Source organism: Tenrec ecaudatus, chromosome X (assembly GCF_050624435.1).
Source record: "Tenrec ecaudatus isolate mTenEca1 chromosome X, mTenEca1.hap1, whole genome shotgun sequence".
NCBI classification, from domain to species: Eukaryota; Metazoa; Chordata; class Mammalia; order Afrosoricida; family Tenrecidae; genus Tenrec; species Tenrec ecaudatus.
In genome coordinates this window covers 107,491,986-107,510,450 of record NC_134548.1, presented here as the reverse complement: position 1 = coordinate 107,510,450, position 18,465 = coordinate 107,491,986, and the positions used below count along the sequence as shown (strand labels likewise).

Sequence of the window (18,465 nt, the reverse complement as noted above, 5' to 3'; positions counted from 1 at the left end):
TGTGACACCGAGGCAAACCACTAAAGTCGTGAGGCAGAGCAACCGTGGGAGCACAGCATGGAGTCCTCGAGGGAGTACATAGGATAGACTCTGGGGTCAAAGCATGGTACCCGATTCGACCTGACTGAAGGATATGCCTAGAGATGAAAAAATCTGACCTTGATCTATTTAGAGCTTTTTCTTTTAATTAATTTATTCTTCTATGAGTAATTGATTTCCTTTTTTGTTGTCATTGCTTTGTTCTCACTAATCACCTATCTTTCTATGACTTGATTTTTGTTGCATACTATTATATCTACAGTTCAATCTAGATAAGATTGACTGGATGAATAGTCTGGAGGAGAAAACAATGGGACCAATGGTTCCGGAGGGACATGGAAGAGGGGGAGTAGGGAGTAAGGAGATGCTGACCAAACCAGGAACAGGGGAGCAATAAATGACCCAAAATCTGTAACAAGGAGGGTGTGAGAGGCCTGGTAAGAATTCAGCCAGGGCAAGGTAACCAAGAGAAATTACTGAAACCCAAATGAAGGTTGATCATGATAGTAAGACTAAAGGAAAGTGAAAGAAAATATACGAAAGAACTAGGTGACAAAGGGTATATATATATATATATATATATATATATATATATATATATATATAAAAGTCAAAAAATGAATGTACATATGCAAAAATATTTATATAAGAGTGTGGGGAAACAGATCTATGTGTGTATATTTATAGGTTTAGTATTCAGGCAGCAGATGGATATTGAGCCTCAACTCAAGCACTTACTCAATGCAAGAACATGTTGTTCTATTAAACTGGCATTCCAGGATGCACACCTTCCCTTCATGATTGCTGAAGAAGATATAGCATCTGGGATCTTAAAGGTTTGAAGGTAAACAATCAGCCATCTAGCTCAGAAGCATCAAACCCCACATGGAAGAAGCACACCAGCCTCTCTGACCACAAGGTGTAGAAGGGACCAGTTATCAGACATCAAAGAACTAAAAATCATATCAGTGAGTGCCCACCTTCCTGATACGATCAATGAAGACAAACGTGTGTATAAGCAAATGTGGTGAAGAAAGTTGATGGTGCCCGGCTATCAAAAGATATAACATCTGGGGTCTTAAAGCCTCGAAGATAAACAAGTGGCCATCTAGCTCAGAAGCAACATGGAGGAAACACACCACCCTGTGTGACCACGAGCTGTCGAACGAATCAGGTGTCAGGTATCAAGGAACAAAAAAATCATATCGTTGTGAATGTGGGTGAGTGAAGAGTGGTGACTCAGGGTTCATTGGTAGCCAGACAGCCCCTTACTGGGGTATTGTGGGGAGGAAATGAGCCAGTCAGGGTGCAGGGTAGCAATGATGAGACATATATTTTTCCTCTAGTACTTAAATGCTTCTTTCGCCCAACTATCATGATCCCAATTCTACCTTACAAATATGGCTAGACCAGAGGATGTGCATAGGTGCAGGTGGCAACTGGAAACATAGGGAATCCAGGACAGATGACTCCTTCAGGACCAGTGGTGAGAGTGGCGGTGCCTGGGGGCTGAGAGAATGTGCGGTGGACGGGGAGGGAACTGATAACGAGAATCTACATATGGCCTCCTCCCTGGGGGTTGGACAGCAGAGAAGAAGGCGGGGGGATACGTCTAACAGTGTAACATATGACAAAATACTAATAATTTATGAATGATGAAGGGTTCATGTGGTAGGGAGGAGTGGGGAGGGAGGAGGAAAATGGGCAGCAGATACTAGGTGATCAAGTAGAAAGCAAATGTTTTGAAAATAATGATGGCAACAAATGTACATATGTTGTTGACACGATGGATGTATGTATGTCAGGGTTGTATTTTTCATGATATATTTTTAATCAACATACTGAGAAATCATCTAAGCAGATGGGCTATGTAAAGAAGAACTGGTCTCAGGGTTGGCAAAAGGCTTCTTATCAAAGACATTGATACAGTTTTTCCTACAAAAAGTGAGGAGAATTTACAGCTTTTACAGATGAAGATCAAAGAAACAGGCTTCAGTGTGGATTACAGTTCAAGATAAAGAAAAAAAATATCCTCAAAACTGGACCAATATGTAACATCATGATGAGTGGAGGAAAGATTGAAGTTGTCAACAATTTAACTTTGCTTGGATCCACAATAATTATCTATGGTCAAATCTTTAAAAACATGTTAAAGTAAGAAGTACATCGCACTGAGAATTAAAGTGTTTCTGATTCAAGCCATGATGTTTTCAATTGCCGTGTAGGCATGAGCAAGCTGGACATTCAATAGTACAGCCTTGAGAATAACTGATGCCTTTGAATTATGATATTGGCAAAATATTCGATATCACAGCATGGATTTCCATAAAACACTGTCCTGGAGGAAGTACTTAAGTGAGGGTGGGGGACTTTGTCTCGCTTACTTTGGACAAGTTATCTGGGGATAAACTCAAACGGGATGGATTGGCAGAGTGACTGTACCAATGGGCTCAAATACAATAAGGATTGGGAGGGCAGCACAAGGCCCAGTAACATTTTGTTCCACTGCGTATGGGGTCACTATGAGTTGGAGCAACTTGAATACATCTAAAAATTACAATGAAGAAGTAAACACATAAACTAAACTATTTTTAATTACTCAGCGTGTATTCAAGCAACAGAATCATTGATTAAAATTAATGAACTGAAGCTGCATGTATTAAAACGAATACATTAAAAACCACAACACTCAGTAAAGATTTAATGTGTACTATATTATGTGCATGATGCCATGATTTATTTAAAGCTAGAAACATGAAAAACCAAATGCAATCAAACAAAGAAAAAAAGAAGGCATAGAATTTTCACGACCAAATTCCAATTCGTGGTACCCCTGTGGCTAAAGAAAAGATAAATAGAAACCACTCATTTTATTTAAAACTTCTGAAGCAAATATTCTAAAATGTTTGTATCTGTCTTGTTAATGTTAAGTGTTGATTCTATAAATGCTCATGTTTTAAAGTATGAAGAACACAACATACATTTTTGTAACTCAGATTAATAGATTATATTTATAGAATTAAAATGCTTGGGTTAAAGCCTATGAATATTTTTAAAGCACTCGATGCACTTTGCCACATAATATTAAATTGTTCTTCTTAAGCTTACACCAATTTACACTTCCAGAACCAGTATATGGAGTTTAAGGTTTTATACACTCTTAAATATAATAGCACTATTATTTCTCTTATTCTTCTAATTTATTTGATGGAACTGATAATTCAATTTAAATTTATATTTTCATTGCTTTATTATTTGAAATTTTAGAGTGTTGTGCACAATATGTGAAGAAAGACAATTTGCATATTTTATTTTTTATATTATCAATGTAAATTACTTGTCTATTATTTATCAACATTATTGGGGTATAAATTTTAGTTAAGAAATTGTCACATGCAAGCAGAATGGGAAAAAAAGAAATTGTTACATATTCAGTGTGATGAGTTTTGATAAATACATTCACCTAGGCAATCACCACTACAATAAAAGTAAATATCATTATTATCTACCATCCCATATAGTTCCTGAAGAGGAGACAAGTTAGAGGGTGACATCAAAGACACTTTACACAAAGAAATAAAAGAGTAACTGCAAAAGTAAGAACGAAATAAGAGACTGAATAAGATTCCCAAAGGTACTCTCCAGCAGGTTTCAGATTCTATGGAGTATGTAAGGCAAATGTAAGAAATGAAGTCAAAGACCTGAGCTAACATTTTCAAATGGCAGCTCAATAAAACAAAATAAACATTATATCTAATGAAATGCACAAAACCTAGAGTTACAAAACAAAAACAGCAACAAAAAGAACATGCTAAGCATGCATGAAACTGAAAGAAGTAAGAAAAACGGCAAGCTTCGAGTTGACACATTGAAAGGTTCTAAGGGCAAAATATTGAACTTTATAGGGCACATCAAAAGATGGCTACAATGTAATCTTATAATTTGATCTTTCTCTGGACCCAATGTGTATTTATTAAAAAATTTTAATTTTCTCTGCTTTCTCTTGACGTTTTTCTCTGTCTTATATGATCCTTGTGCCTGGGTTCTTGGTTATTGTTTGCTCTTGTGGGTGGATTTATGAAGACACTAGCCGCATTGATTGCTGCCTGGGGGTGTTTTGAAGGAGTGGGTAACAGAAATGGAAAGTGAACCCCAATGGGTAGCAGAAGGAAGAAAAGGTTCTAAAGTTGATTATAGCAATGATTGCACAAACCTCCTTGATAGTATCCAACTATTGAATTGTCTTATATTTTAATTATAGCTCAAAAAAATAAAATAAAAAGAAAGGGTGAAAAGAATCACAGACTACAAAGAACTAGGCAAAATTCACCCATTTAAAGAGGTAGCAAACGAAGGAAGAATGCCAAGTTAACTGAAGGCATTAGCCAAACACAGGTCTTCGGGTTCTGAAGAATTCTAATGGAAATGTTTCAACCTGTTGACGCTGTACTGGAAGCACTCATGGTGAGTCAGAAAAGTCGGAAAACAGCTACCTCACCAACCGACAATTAGGTATCTATATTTGTGCTCATTTTAAAGAAAGGTGAACCAACAGATTGCGGAAATTATGAAACAAAATAATGAATATCACCTTTAAGTATGCTGAAGGTAATTGAAAAAGAGTTGCACCCGAAGAAGACATAAACAGATCTTGGCTATAAGAAGAGAATGCAAGAAAAGTTTACTTGTGTTTTATTGACTATTAAAAGGCATTTCCCTGTGTTGATTAGAACAAATTATGGATAACATTGAGAAAAATAAGAATTCCAGAAGGCTCAATCGTCCTTATGTACAATAGGCATTTGTTCATACCAAGTAAGAGGATTTTGCATGGTTTAAAATCAAGAAAGGTGTATATCAGTGTTGTACTGTTTAGCCATAAACCATCTGAATATTGAGCAAATAATCCGAGAAACTGTACTTTTTGAAGAAGATCATAACATCAAGATTGTAGGATGACTCATCAAAAGTCTGTGAATTGCTCTCTAAGAGTAAGGAGGGTTTGAGGCACTTGCCAATACATTTCAAAGAAAGCAACTTTATATATGGAATACAATTCAAGGTAAAGAAAACAAAAACCTCAGACTTGAATGAATAGACAAGCTACTGATGAATGAAGGAAATGCTGAATTTCTTTTTTTTAATCATATTTTGTGGGGCTCGTACAATTCTTATCAAAATCCATCCATCCATCCATTGTGTCCAACCATTCATTGTGTCAAGCATATTTGTACATTTGTTGCCATCATTCTCAAAACATTTTCCTTCTATTTGAGCCCTTGATACCATCTCCTCATTTTCTCCCTCCCTCCCTACTCCTCCCTCCCTCATGAACCCTTGATAATATATAAATTATTATTTTGTCATATCTTATACTCTCCAATATCTACACTCACTTACTTTTCTGTTGTCCATCCCCCAGGGAGAAAATTATATGTAGATCCTTGTAATCGGTTCCCCCTTTCTACCACATCTTCCCTCCATCCTCCCAGTGGTCCTGAGGGGTTCATCTGTTCTGGATTCCCTGTGTTTCCAGTCCCTATCTGTACCAATGTACATCCTCTGGTCTAGCAAGATTTGTAAGGTAGAATTGGGATCATGAGAGTTGGGGGAGAAAGCATTTAAGAACGAAAGGAAAGTTGTATGGTTCATCGTTGATACCCTGCATCCTGACTGGCTTGTCTCCTCCCACGATCATTCCATAAGGGGATGTCCAGTTGCCTACAGGTGGGCTTTGGTCTCTACTCTGCACTCATCCTCATTTACAATGATAAGATATTTTTGTTCTCTGATACCTGATTCCTTCAACACCTCGTGGTCACACAAGCTGGTGTCCTTCTTCCATGTGGACTTTGTTGTTTCTGAGCTACATGAATTTCTTAAGGGTTTTAATTCAGTTGGATCTACAATCTGAATCTATGCTCTTGGAAACAGCCATCAAGAAATCAAATAATATTCTTTGCTGTCCAAATCTGCAGAAAAGTGGGTGAAGGGAGACATTGGAGACTGTAAGATATGACAAAATAATGATTTGTAAACTATGAAGGATTCATGAGAGAGGAGGGAGCAGGGAGGGAGGGGGAAAATGAGGAGCTGATACCAAGGGCTCAAGCAGAAAGCAAATGTTTTGAGAATGATGAGGGCAACAAATGTATAAATGTGCCTGACACAACAGATGGATAAATGGATTGTGATAAGAGTTGGACAAGCCCCCAATAAAATGAATTTTTAAAAAGAGCTCTTTAAATGGCTAAAAAGCAAAGAAGTAATTTTGAACAATAAAGTTTGCCTGACCCAAGCCCTAGTATTTTCAATAACCTCATATGCATTTTAAAGATAGACAGTGACTAAGGAAGACCAGAGAAGAACTGATGCATTGGAATTATGGTGTTGGCAAAGCATATCAGATGTACCATGGACTCTAGAGGACAAATGTATCTGTCTTGGAGAAAGTACAGAGATAATTCTCCTTAAAATTGAGGATCATCAATAGAGACTGATGTACATAAGTGGTTGCCAGGAAGTGGCAAGTGGAGGTGGGAGTGGTTTCATGGAGAGTGGCAGTTGATGGGTCTGGGATTTCTTTGTGGAGTGAGGAACATGTTCACAATTAGTGATGGTGAATGCTCCTATGGAGCAGTGATGTGATTGAATTGCTGAATTTGTGGTTAGCAGCCTAACACGGAACTCCCTACCTACCAGGGCTCTTTATTCCATTGTATAGATGTGCTTATGTAATGTATAGATACATTGACACTAAAAATAATGAAAAAAATCACTGAATTGGTATTATAGTATGTATAGTATATGAATTATAACCTGATAAAGCAGTTTTAGTGTTTTTTAAGGGAGAATCAGGCGACTTCATTTGGTGTGCTTTGGACATATTATCAGGAGAGACTATTCATTGGAAAAGGACATCATTCTTGGTAAAGGAGAGGGGTCTGGAAAAAAATGGTAGACCCTCAACACTGTTAGTCAAACAATGAACTCAAAACATCAAGAATTGTGAAGATGGTACAGGAAAAATTGTTCTTAAGTTTTGTTTTTTAATTCAGGTGAGTTATTCTCATATTTGTATTTGGCTCTTTTAGACTTCTTTAAATTTTCCTTACCTTCATTCTGAATTTGCACATGACCAAATGATAGTTGCTCCATAGTTGGTTACTGACCATGTTTTGATTGACGATATTGTGATTCTCTATAGTCTCTTTACACAGATATAGTCAATTTGATTCCTGTGTATTCCATCAGGCAAAGTCTGCATATGTAGTCACAATGTGTTGTTCAAAAAAGAAAAAAATATTTGCAATGAAAAAGTCACTGGTCTTGCAAATATTATCATGCAATTTCAAGTTTTATTTTTATCACCAAGATCTTATTTTCTAACCACTAATTCTTCTTTGTTCTCAACTAACACATTCCAATCACCTGAAATTAGTAGTGCATCTTAATTTCATGTTTCATCAATTTCAGACATTGGTTGAATTCTTCAGTTTCTTCATCTTGGCTTTAGTGGTTGGTGTAAATTTGAATAATAGTTTTTTTAATTGGATTTTCTTGTCAGTATATGAATATTATCCTACCAGAGGCCTTAAAGTGTTCTTTGTGGTGATAAACAGAATGCCTTTATTATTCGGAATTCCCAACATAGTAAACAATTCAATTGATTCAAAATTATCAATATCAGTTCATTTTACCTCATTAGTGCATAACACATAGATCTATTTCTGTTTCATTTAATTTTTGATGACTTCTAGTTTCCTTAAATTCATACTTTGTACAAGAAATGAAGATCCCAAAGTGTTTTCTCCTACCAAGTCATTAGAGTCTATTATACTTTCAGGAAGAAGTTCTTCTCCAATATTATTTTGAGTGCTTTATAACCTGAGGGACTCATTTTAAAGCATATATCAGTAAATATCCTGTGGTTATTCATAATGATTTTTAGTGACTGATTCCTAAGAAGTTATTTGCTCATTCATCCTTCCAACCATATTTGAGTCTGGAAGTTCTGCTGAAATATATCCACCATCAGGGACTCAGCTGGTATTTGAAACACTAGTGATATATTCTCAACCTTATAGCAACAAACAAGCCACTACAGTATGAGAAATGTACAGACTAGTAATTGATATGAAAACTATAAATAGGAATGAGAATATAGGAATTAATGATATAAAATCCCATAAAAATTTATTATAAGAAAAATAAGAATCATGCCACATCTAACAAACATATGAGAAAGTTGTGTCTATAAAACAGATTGAAAATACAAACTACAATCTGAAGACATTAATAAATGATACAAGTTTAGATGAAATAACTAAGAATTAGAAAAACTTAGGTATCAGGTAATAGAACTGAAGAAAGAAATAGAAATAAATTAGAACAATACTTTAGAAAATTAGATCAAATTAAAAGAAAAGGAAAGGTGAGTGAACACAATTTAAAATGCCTTAGGAGAAACAGAATGTGAAAACATTTTTTACTCAGAAAAAAATTTCAATATTGCCAATCTCCTTCTTTCTTACTGCCCTCTAGTTGTCTGCATATTGTAGAGTGAATATTTAAAGATAGCCTCACCCACTCCACTGAAAGAAAACTGCCCAGGTTTCTGTGTGATCGAGAGCTTAGATCTCTGCATACGAAGGAAAGCATAGACGTAAGGTTGAAATATAATTTTGCTTCCTTTCAGTTAGACTATGTTTCATTAAGTGAATCTTTAACATTTGTATCCAGTCACCATAAAAAATCTATGGGTCAAGGAAATTTCATCGAGATTTTATTAATAAATGATCTCATTGTCTTACTTAATAGTAGTACAGGGTTTTGTTTTTCTACGTCTTATTTATTTTAATGGGTAATTTAAGTGTACCTTTCAAAGGCTGCTAAGCACTTTATAATAACATTATAATATCATTATTTTAAAAACAAGGAGAAAAGAATTTAAAGTCAGAACATGTCTAAAGAGTTCAAGTCCGTGAGCAACTGTTTTAATAAACAAATCATTATTTGTAATTAGTTCATAAATTATTCTTCATAGTTTTCTACAGTGATGCTTATAAATAGTGTATTGTGAATAAATAAAATATGACATCTCTTTCTACAGAGTCTGATAATTCTTTCATTGTGAATTTGATAGCAGATACTTATTTCAAAGATATAAAGAAAGGAAGTTCCAAACTAGGCCAATCCCTATTGTCATAATTACAGTAATTTGAATAAAAGTGCATATTAAAAGTTTCAATGAAAGAAAACAAATTTAGAACATTTGCTTATGAACTGCAGTTAATATTTTATATGTGATTGTATGTTAAAATAAATCATATAATGTTGCTAATTTTGATTACCAAGCACCAGTTTCACATTGTTTAATGCAATATAGAACTAAATGAAATATAATATGAGCTATATCAATGAAGTTTTAGATGGAACCACATTTCCTAACTTATTTAGAAATTAGAAGTAGTAGTTAAGAAGTTTGGGGACTAGGGTCAAATTACCCAAATTACATGCAGCTCAGAATTAAATTTACTTCTAAAAAATTAGCATTTAAAACACTAAGCAAGGAGCTCTTAGTGGAATTTGGAGGTTAGTGGCAATTATTTTCTTTAATTAATATCTGTGAAGGTTTCCTTGCATTTGAGTATTATTGTAAAGTCTATTAAACAATATTAAACGGATTATATAAAGTGATTTTATTTCTAAAATTGTTTTTGTTAAGTTACTTATATATTCAAAGCAATAATTTTGACAAGTTGGACTTTAAAATTGTACACATAGAGAGTTGGATACTAATGTTGTAGACATCCCACTACACTCATTATTTAGAAATAAAAGATAAGAATAAGAAGAACATTCATTTTCAATTCTAATTGAATATTTTCATAAACCAAAATGTGGAATATATTTTAGCTTATCTAATTTTGCAAGCAATTTCTTTAAGAGAGCAGGCAGTTCACAGAGAGGACCATATGGCCAGGCCCACGATAAGATGTGACATCCCTCACTGACCCATGGCCCTGTGGAGGACAGCACCTGAGATTACCTGTGGGAATTGGGCCCAACCAGATCCCACCATACCAAGGCAAAGCACTGGGGGAGTGCAGCGGAACAGCAAGGGAATGGAGCAGCAAGGTCCCCAGGGAATGCTGAAGGTGGACTTTGGGGCCAGGACGTGGTGCCCCAACAGACTGGACAGGAAAACACTCCTAAAGGCCAACAAACAATCCTTGAACTAACTACAAGCTTTTCTTTCTTGCTGTGATATGTTTTGTTCTTTGTCAGTGGTTTGTTGTTGTTTTGTTGTGTATTGTTGCTTGGTTTTGCTCTGTCTTGTTTTTGCACATGTTATTACCTCCGCAGGTCTGTCTAAATAAGATAGGCTGGATGAACAATTTGGAGGAAATACAATGGGACTGACACTTATGGAGGGAAGTGGTATAGCGGAGGTGGGTGGGGGCGGTAAGGAAGTGGCATTAACAAACCCAGGGCAAGGGAACAACAGGTGATCCAAATTGGTGGTGAGGCGGGTGTGTCAGGCCTGGTAGGGCATGATAAAGGGTTATGTAATGAAGCGGTATTGCTGAAACTCAGGTGGGAATGGAGGATGATAACGGGACAGGAGGAAAGTGAAGGGAAATAGAGGAAAAAGCTGGGAGGCAAAGGGCAATTTAGAGGTCTAGACAAAGATATGTACATATGCAAATATATATATGAGGATGGGGAAATAGATCTATGTGCCTATATTTATAGGTTTAGTGTTAAGGTGGCGGAAGGACATTGGGCCTCCACTCAAGTATCCCTCAATGCAAAAATACTCTCTTCTATTAAATTGGCATTCTATGATGCTCACCCTCCCAACACAATCGCTGAAGACAAAGCAGGTGAGTAAGTAGATGTGGTGAAGAAAGCTGATGGTGCCCTGCTATGAAAAGATATAGCGCCTGGGGTCTTAAAAGCTTGAAGATAAGCAAGCAGCCATCTAGCTCAGAAGCAACAAAGCCCACATGGAAGAACACACCAGCCTGTGTGATCACAAGGTGCCGAAGGGATCAGTTATCAGGCATCAAAGAAAAAAATTCATATCATTGGGTGCACACCTCCATGATATGATCGCTGAGGACAAAGAGGTGCATAAGTAAATGTAGCAAAGAAAGCTGATGGTGCCCCGCTATCAAAAGGTATAGTGTCTGGGGTCTTAAAGGCTTGAAGGTAAACAAGTGGCCATCTAGCTCAGAAGCACACCAGCCTGTGCGATCATGAGGTGTCAAAGGGATCAGGTAGAAGTCATCATCAGAACAAAAAAATCTTACCACAGTGAATGAAGGGGGAAGTGCAGAGTGGAGACCCAAGGCCCATTTGTCGGCCACTGGATATTCCCTTGCAGAGGGGTCTAGGGGAGGAGATGAGTCAGTCAGGATGCGATGTAACACCGATGAAGAATACAGCTTTCCTCTAGTTCATAAATGCTTCCTCCCACCCCCACCCCACCCCCACCACTATCATGATCCGAATTCTACCTTGCAAGTCCGACTAGACCAGAAGATGTACACTGATGCAGATAGGAGCTGGAGGCACAGGGAATCCAAGGCGAATGGTATCTTCAGGACCAGGGTGTCAGTGGCGATAATGGGAGGGTAGAGGGTAAGTGGATTGGAAAGAGGGAACCGATTACAAGGATCTACATGTGACCTCCTTCCTGGGGGACAGACAACTGAAAAGGCGGTGAAGGGAGACGTCAGACAGGGCAAGATATGACAAAATAATGTATAAATTATCACGGGCTCATGAGGGAAGGGGAAGCGGGGAGGGAGGGGAAAAAAGAGGACCTGATGCCAAGGACTTAAGTGGAGAGCAAATGTTTTGAAAATGATGAGGGCAATCAATATACAGTTGTGCTGTACACAATTGATGTATGTATGGATTGTGATAAGAGTTGCATGATTCCTAATAAAACGTTTAAAAAAGAGTTATGTTTTCATCTCCAGAAGTCTTTGTCCTTTCCAAGAAAATTAATAGTATAAAAGAACAGAATATCAGTATTCTCTTTAAAATAATAATAAATCTCCCATTATTTTAAGAGAGTAAAACACTTCAAAGCTACTCTGAGCTTTGGATTTAATGGTGGAAAACTAACCCATCTCTTATTCTGTGTGACACTACCATACAATTTGAAAAGGTTTTGAAGCCTACAATTTAGTACTGCTCTTAGTGATTCTTCTTAAATGTCTGCTAGATGACTCCAGAAAGGGAACAAGTGCTCTAAAAATTTTAGGCAACTCAACTGACACACATATTTCCATGTATATGCTCCTGGCAATTCTAAAAATTTGTCTTCAGTGCCCAAGAAAGAGCAAGTGTAGTACTTAACTATTACTTTTTCACTTTTACTGAGTGCTCCATCTTGAAGAAGGGGGCGGGAGAAACTTAGAGCACTGCTATATAGGCATCCAATTATTTTTCTCAACTATCTTAAATGGTCAGCCTAGACATCAGACTTATGGCCTAATGACAGAATTTAAAAATTAGGTAGTTGTTTGGCTGTTATTTAATAGATTCAGAGGGAGGGACTGTATCCATGATAGTAGAGGATGTTAAGTATATTTTGTTTTTGTTGTCATTACTCAGAGAAAAAATAACTTTTGCTTTCTGTCATTGCATTTTTGTAAGCCAGATCAAAACAATACATACCAGAAGGGTTTTTTTTCATGTAGAGTAATTTTATGTACAATAAATTATATAGTTATTTAAGATTTAAGAGGTTCAAAACAATGTTAATACATTTTCTGAGACTCTCCATCTTTAAATGGGTAGAAATACTCAATTTTCTCTCACAGAAAGTCTGGTAGTTTCAAACTGCTGATCTTGTAGTGAGCGACCCACCATGCCACCAGACTTGTATGTTATTGGAGTTTGTGCTTTTATTATTGGATTTTCTGTATTTATGCTAATTTTCTTCAGGTTTGCTTCATTTATTTTCATTGAATATATAATCTTGCAATGTCTCTTCCTGGAACTCATATTATGGATATATTAGTATGTATGATTCCAGAGAAGCAGAAGGAGTAACATGTGTGTGTTTGTACATATAAAGAGATTTACACCAAGAAACCGCTCAAACAGTTGTAGAAGGGGATCAATCAAATCCTTCTCAATTTTGGGGACTTAGCCTGACTCATTTTAGTTGCAGTGGTTGAAGAACAAGGAGTAAGATGATGAAGCAGGAAGTTCATAGGCGAGTAGATGCAGAACTGAATGAATCCAAACTCAGCCAAAAGAATTCAAGGTGGAGAGTCTCTTGGTGACTCCCGGGATTGGCAGTTGATATAATAGGTGTTGGACAAACCTGATGCAGAACCCATATTCAGCAGTAGAAGTGAACCAGCTCCAAACATCAGAAAACCAAATACACACAATCATATCCATGTGAGGAGGGAGGTTGGAATGAAGACCTAACGTCAATCTGTGGACAATTGGACATCACCTTACAGAAGGGTCACAAGGAAGGGACAAGCCAGTCAGGATGCAATATAGCACTGACGAATCACACAACATTCCTCTAATTTTTTATGCTTCCTCCCTGCCCACCCCAACTATCATGACACAAGTTTTACCTTACAAATCTGGCTAGACCAGAGCAAGTACACTAGTACACAAAATAGCTCTTGACATGGGGAATCCAGGACAGATAAACCCCTCAGGAACAATAATGGGAGTAGTGATATTATGAAGGTAGGGGGAAGGTAGGGGGAGAAAAGGGGAATCTATCAAAATAATGAATGTATAAACTGCACATCAAGGGGAAGAACAACATAAACATGGGTGAAGGGAGATAGTGGACAGGGTAAGATATGAAAATCATAATAATTTATCATTTATCAAGGGGTCACAAGGGTGGGAGACTAGAGGAGGGAGGGTAAAAATGAGAATCTGATGCCAAGGGCTCAAGTAGAAAGAAACTGTTTTGAAAATGATGATGGCAACATATGTATAAATATTCTTGATAAAATTGTATATATTACAAGAAGAGCTATAAGAGCCATATTTATGTGTATATTTAGATATATTTATATGAAATTAGACAGCTTCTGCACACTGTCAATTTATATACTAAGAGTAGGCTACAGACTGAAGGAAACCTGCTTCCATTGTATTAAGACTGGGACCAGATTAAGGAGGTAATATTTCATTTTGACTGCTTTACAGAATATTCCATCATGGAGTTGACCACACTATGTTCAATCATATCATGGTGGAATCTTGGTCCACTCAGGTTGACATAAAACATAACTATTACACTACTTCATGTGGGTCTAAGACTTTGCTTATGTTTCAGCGTGATTTAATTTATTTAATTTTCTATTTCTCATATGGAATCTATGGTGCTTGAAAATGAATCAATAACATTTCAAAATCTATCTTAAAGTCCAATACTGGCTCAAATTATATCTCTATGTCTATAAAGAAGTCCAGAAACACAGCTATTCATTTAATTTATACACCAATAACTAAGATAGTGATGAAGAAATTAAAGAATTTGTTAAACATCTTCAATCTGAACTTGACCAAACATATAATCGAGATGTTTTGATAATTACTATTGGTGGTAGTGTGTAAGTTGGAAGCAAAAAGGAAAGATTGTTAGTAATATAATAACCTCCTCACTGGGGGGGCGGACAATAGAAAATAGAGTGAAGGGAGACGTCAGACAGTGTAAGATATGACAAAATAATAATTTATAAATTATCATGGATTCATGGGGGGTGTAGCGGGGAGGGAGGGGGAAATGAAGAGCTGATGCCAGGGGCTTACATATAGAGCAAATGTTTTGAGATTCTTGAGGGTAACAAATGTACAAATATGCTTTATACAATTGATGTATTTATGGATTGTGATAATAGTTGTATGAGCCCTGAATAAAATGATTAAAAAATATGGCCTTAGTGATTGTGTTAGTCTGGGTTGACTAGAGAAACAAATTTATAGACATTCATATGTGTGTAAGAGAGAACTTTATATCAAAGTGTTGTTTATACATTAAGAAAACATCCCAGCCCAGTCCAGATCAAGTCCATAAGTCCTATATTAGCCCATATCATATGGCCAATACTAGTCCATATATTTATTTAGATTTACACAGCCATGCAATGACATCAATGCAGTAAGATCACAGGCCAGTGGGTGAAAAGTATTATGGATCCAGTGGTGGTGAAAATATCTCAGCTCTGGCATGGGTCTCCACGTGGCCCTTCCAGCTCCAGGACTCTGGCTGCATCAGTGTAACTCCACCAGGCTTATCATCAGGAATGTCCTGCAGTGAGTGTGTGTGTGTGTGACCCGCCTCCAGAGAGCTATTTATCTCTTTATCCCCTTCAAATGAGGTAATCAAGGTGTGACCTGATTGACAGGATAAACTTTACCCCTTCTCAAGTTGACACCAGATTATGTAACTACCAGAGTGATAGAAATCTAGCTGGCGAACACATGATACATTTTTTCAAGACCAATGACTTTACTACAAGCACTTTCTCTTCAAGCAACATAAATAGCAACTAAACACATAGACATTGTAAGATGCAATATGTAGGAATTTATTGACTATATCTGTAGGAAGAGACAATGGAGAAGATTAATATCATCAGTCAAAACAAGGCAAGGGCTGCCTGTGAAACAAGAGTATCAATTGCTTATATAGAAGTTCAGATTGAAGTTGATGAAAATAACCAGTCCATTGGAGTCAAAATATGAACTTGAGCATACCACCTAAGTTTGGAGTGCATCTCAAGTACAGATTTGACATACGGAGTACTAATCATCAAAGACCATATATACACATCAAATGGTCCACATTGCTTTCAATGGAGAGAAACTGAAAGACTTTCTTTGTGAACGGAAGCCAGCCAAGAATGTACTGTATCACTATTTCTATTCCACAAGGTATTGAAAGGCTTTTTCAGAGGTATGGGAGAGTAAAAGGGGGAAGGAGTGAGCATCTGAATGGGCAAGGGCAAAGGGAAAAATCTCTATTAGGAGTTGATATGATCCTGTACATTGGAAACACCAAAGACTCATAGAAAAAGATTCAGAAAAGTGGCAGAGGACATGATCAATATACAAAAATTAGTTGGATTCCTTTACAATAACTAAAAGAACTATGAAAAGAAAATCAGGAAAATAATGTCATTTATAATATTAATATGAGGTATCTTTCTGTCCTTTTCTAAATGCATGTTGATGTCAAGATGTTGCATCCTTCCCCCCAAACTAGGCTTTTCAAACTCAGCAACCCCCAAATCTTCTTTGATATGGACACTGGAGGGGAGCAAGTTGATAGAATTGTTTTAGAGTTGTTTGCAGATATTGTCTCTAATAGTACAGAACATTTTTGTGCATTATGTATGGGAGAAAATGGCATTGGCTCCACAATTGGAAAATCTCTCCATTTCAAAGGATGCCCTTTCCATAAAATTATTAAGAATTTCATAATTCAGGGTGGAGACTTCTGAAATGAGAATGTGATAAGTGGAAAAGTATTTATGGTGAAAATTTCAAAGATGAAAATTACTATTATAAACATGATCAGGAATGTTTATTGAGCATGGCAAATACAGGACCCATACAAAAGTTTCTCATTTCTTTATCATAACACTTCAAACTTCTTATTTGGTTGGTATACATGTGGAATTTTGCCAAGTTATTAAAGGAATGGGTGTAGCAAACATGCAAAATATAGAAGTGAAAGGTTAAAAAAACCTGCCAATTGGTTGCATTATTGTAGAATGCAAAGAATTTAAAGAAGGAGAAGATTGGAGAATGTTCCCCAAATATGGGTCTGGTGACAGGCATCCTGACTTCCCTGAGGATGCTCAGATACACTTAAAAGATGTAGATAAATTTTTACTGATAGCAGAAGATATTTTAGAAATTGGAATTACATTTTTTAAAATCCCAGAACTGGAAGCTAGTCATTAAATATGCAAAAGTTTTAAGGCACGTAGAAGGTTCAAAGGCTGTTATTGAGAAAGCAGATAGATCCAAGCTACAACCTATAGCTTTAATCTGTGTATTGAATATTATAACTTGGAAATTAAAAATGTCCAATTGGCAGGGAGCAAGTGACAGCTGTTTGGAGTCTCTTCATCCTTCAACCAGATCCATCAAATATCAAGGCACTGTACCACAGAGCTGAAGGCTAGCCAAGATGAAAAGAAGATGATCAAACATTTGCTTATCTCAAGAAAGCTCAAGAGATAGTACCTGGAGATGAACTACTTGGGCATAATTGATGAAAGTCAAGCAAAAGATGAAGGCACAGAAAGACAAGGAGAAGTCAGTGTATGCAAAACATTAAATTTTGCTTGCATATTATGCATTGGGTATATAAAGGGAATACATATATTTAAGGTATTTGGATAATTATCCATAATATGTATCTTTTATGTTTTAGTTTCACATTGTTTATTTTTAGGAATGCTGATAGGGCCTCTTAATAAAACATTGTCACAAAAAATAGTACTACCAAAGATGAAATACTTCGCAATAAATATTAGACAGAGAAACTAAACATCTATACAAAGGAAATTACAAAACACTATTAGAAGAAACCTAAAGAAACCTAGGTAAATGGTAGCAAATATCATCCATATAGATGAAGAAACCATATCCATAGAACAGAAGATTTTACATTATGAAAATATTAATATTATGAAAGCTATGTTAGTGATAACTAGATCCAGAATCCATCATTCTTTAGGAAATCGAAAAAACTAATCACAAACTTTATATAGAAAGGAAAGAGGTCCTAGAAAAAGAAATAAATACAAAAAAGTACAATATAAGAGACTTCTAATTTCCCAGTTTCAAAACTTACTACACAACTATTGTAGCCAAAATAGCCTGGGAATATTGCAATGGCAGATCCATAGAGCAATGGCACAGAATGGAGACTCCAGAAGCCCATTTGCTGTTTCCGGTAAAGTAGGAAATAGAGAGGGAGAGATTCTCAAACCTTTCAATGGCATCACATACAAGCAGAGCATTTTTTCTGAAGACAATTTGAACAGGGATTGCAGCAGTACCTCAAACAGAAAGTGCCAGAAACCCAAGCCCAATTCAGCAGAAACAGAGTGAAGGATCTAATTTCTGATGCCAAATAGATATTGAGTGAAAGTGGAGAGTAAGAGAAAGTTGTTTAGAGTATTTTATTGACTGTACCAAAGCATTCAACAGTGTGAATGACGAGGAATTATGGATAAAGTTGTACAGTGCATAAATTCCAGAACACTTAACTGTGCTCACATAGAACCTGCATATAGAATTAGAGACATTTGGTCAACTAAAACAGAGAAGGCGTTGGCTAAGTTGTATCCTTTAACCACATGTAGTTAATCTGTATACACAGAAAATAATTTGAGTATCTGA

The 18,465-nt window shown here is 36.4% G+C and overlaps 1 pseudogene; it reads left to right on the top strand.

Annotated features, from left to right (window-relative positions):
* The first annotated feature begins 16,286 nt into the window (after nt 1-16,286).
* Nucleotides 16,287-17,395, top strand: LOC142433618 (peptidyl-prolyl cis-trans isomerase D pseudogene; annotated as a pseudogene).
* The last annotated feature ends 1,070 nt before the right edge of the window (nt 17,396-18,465 follow it).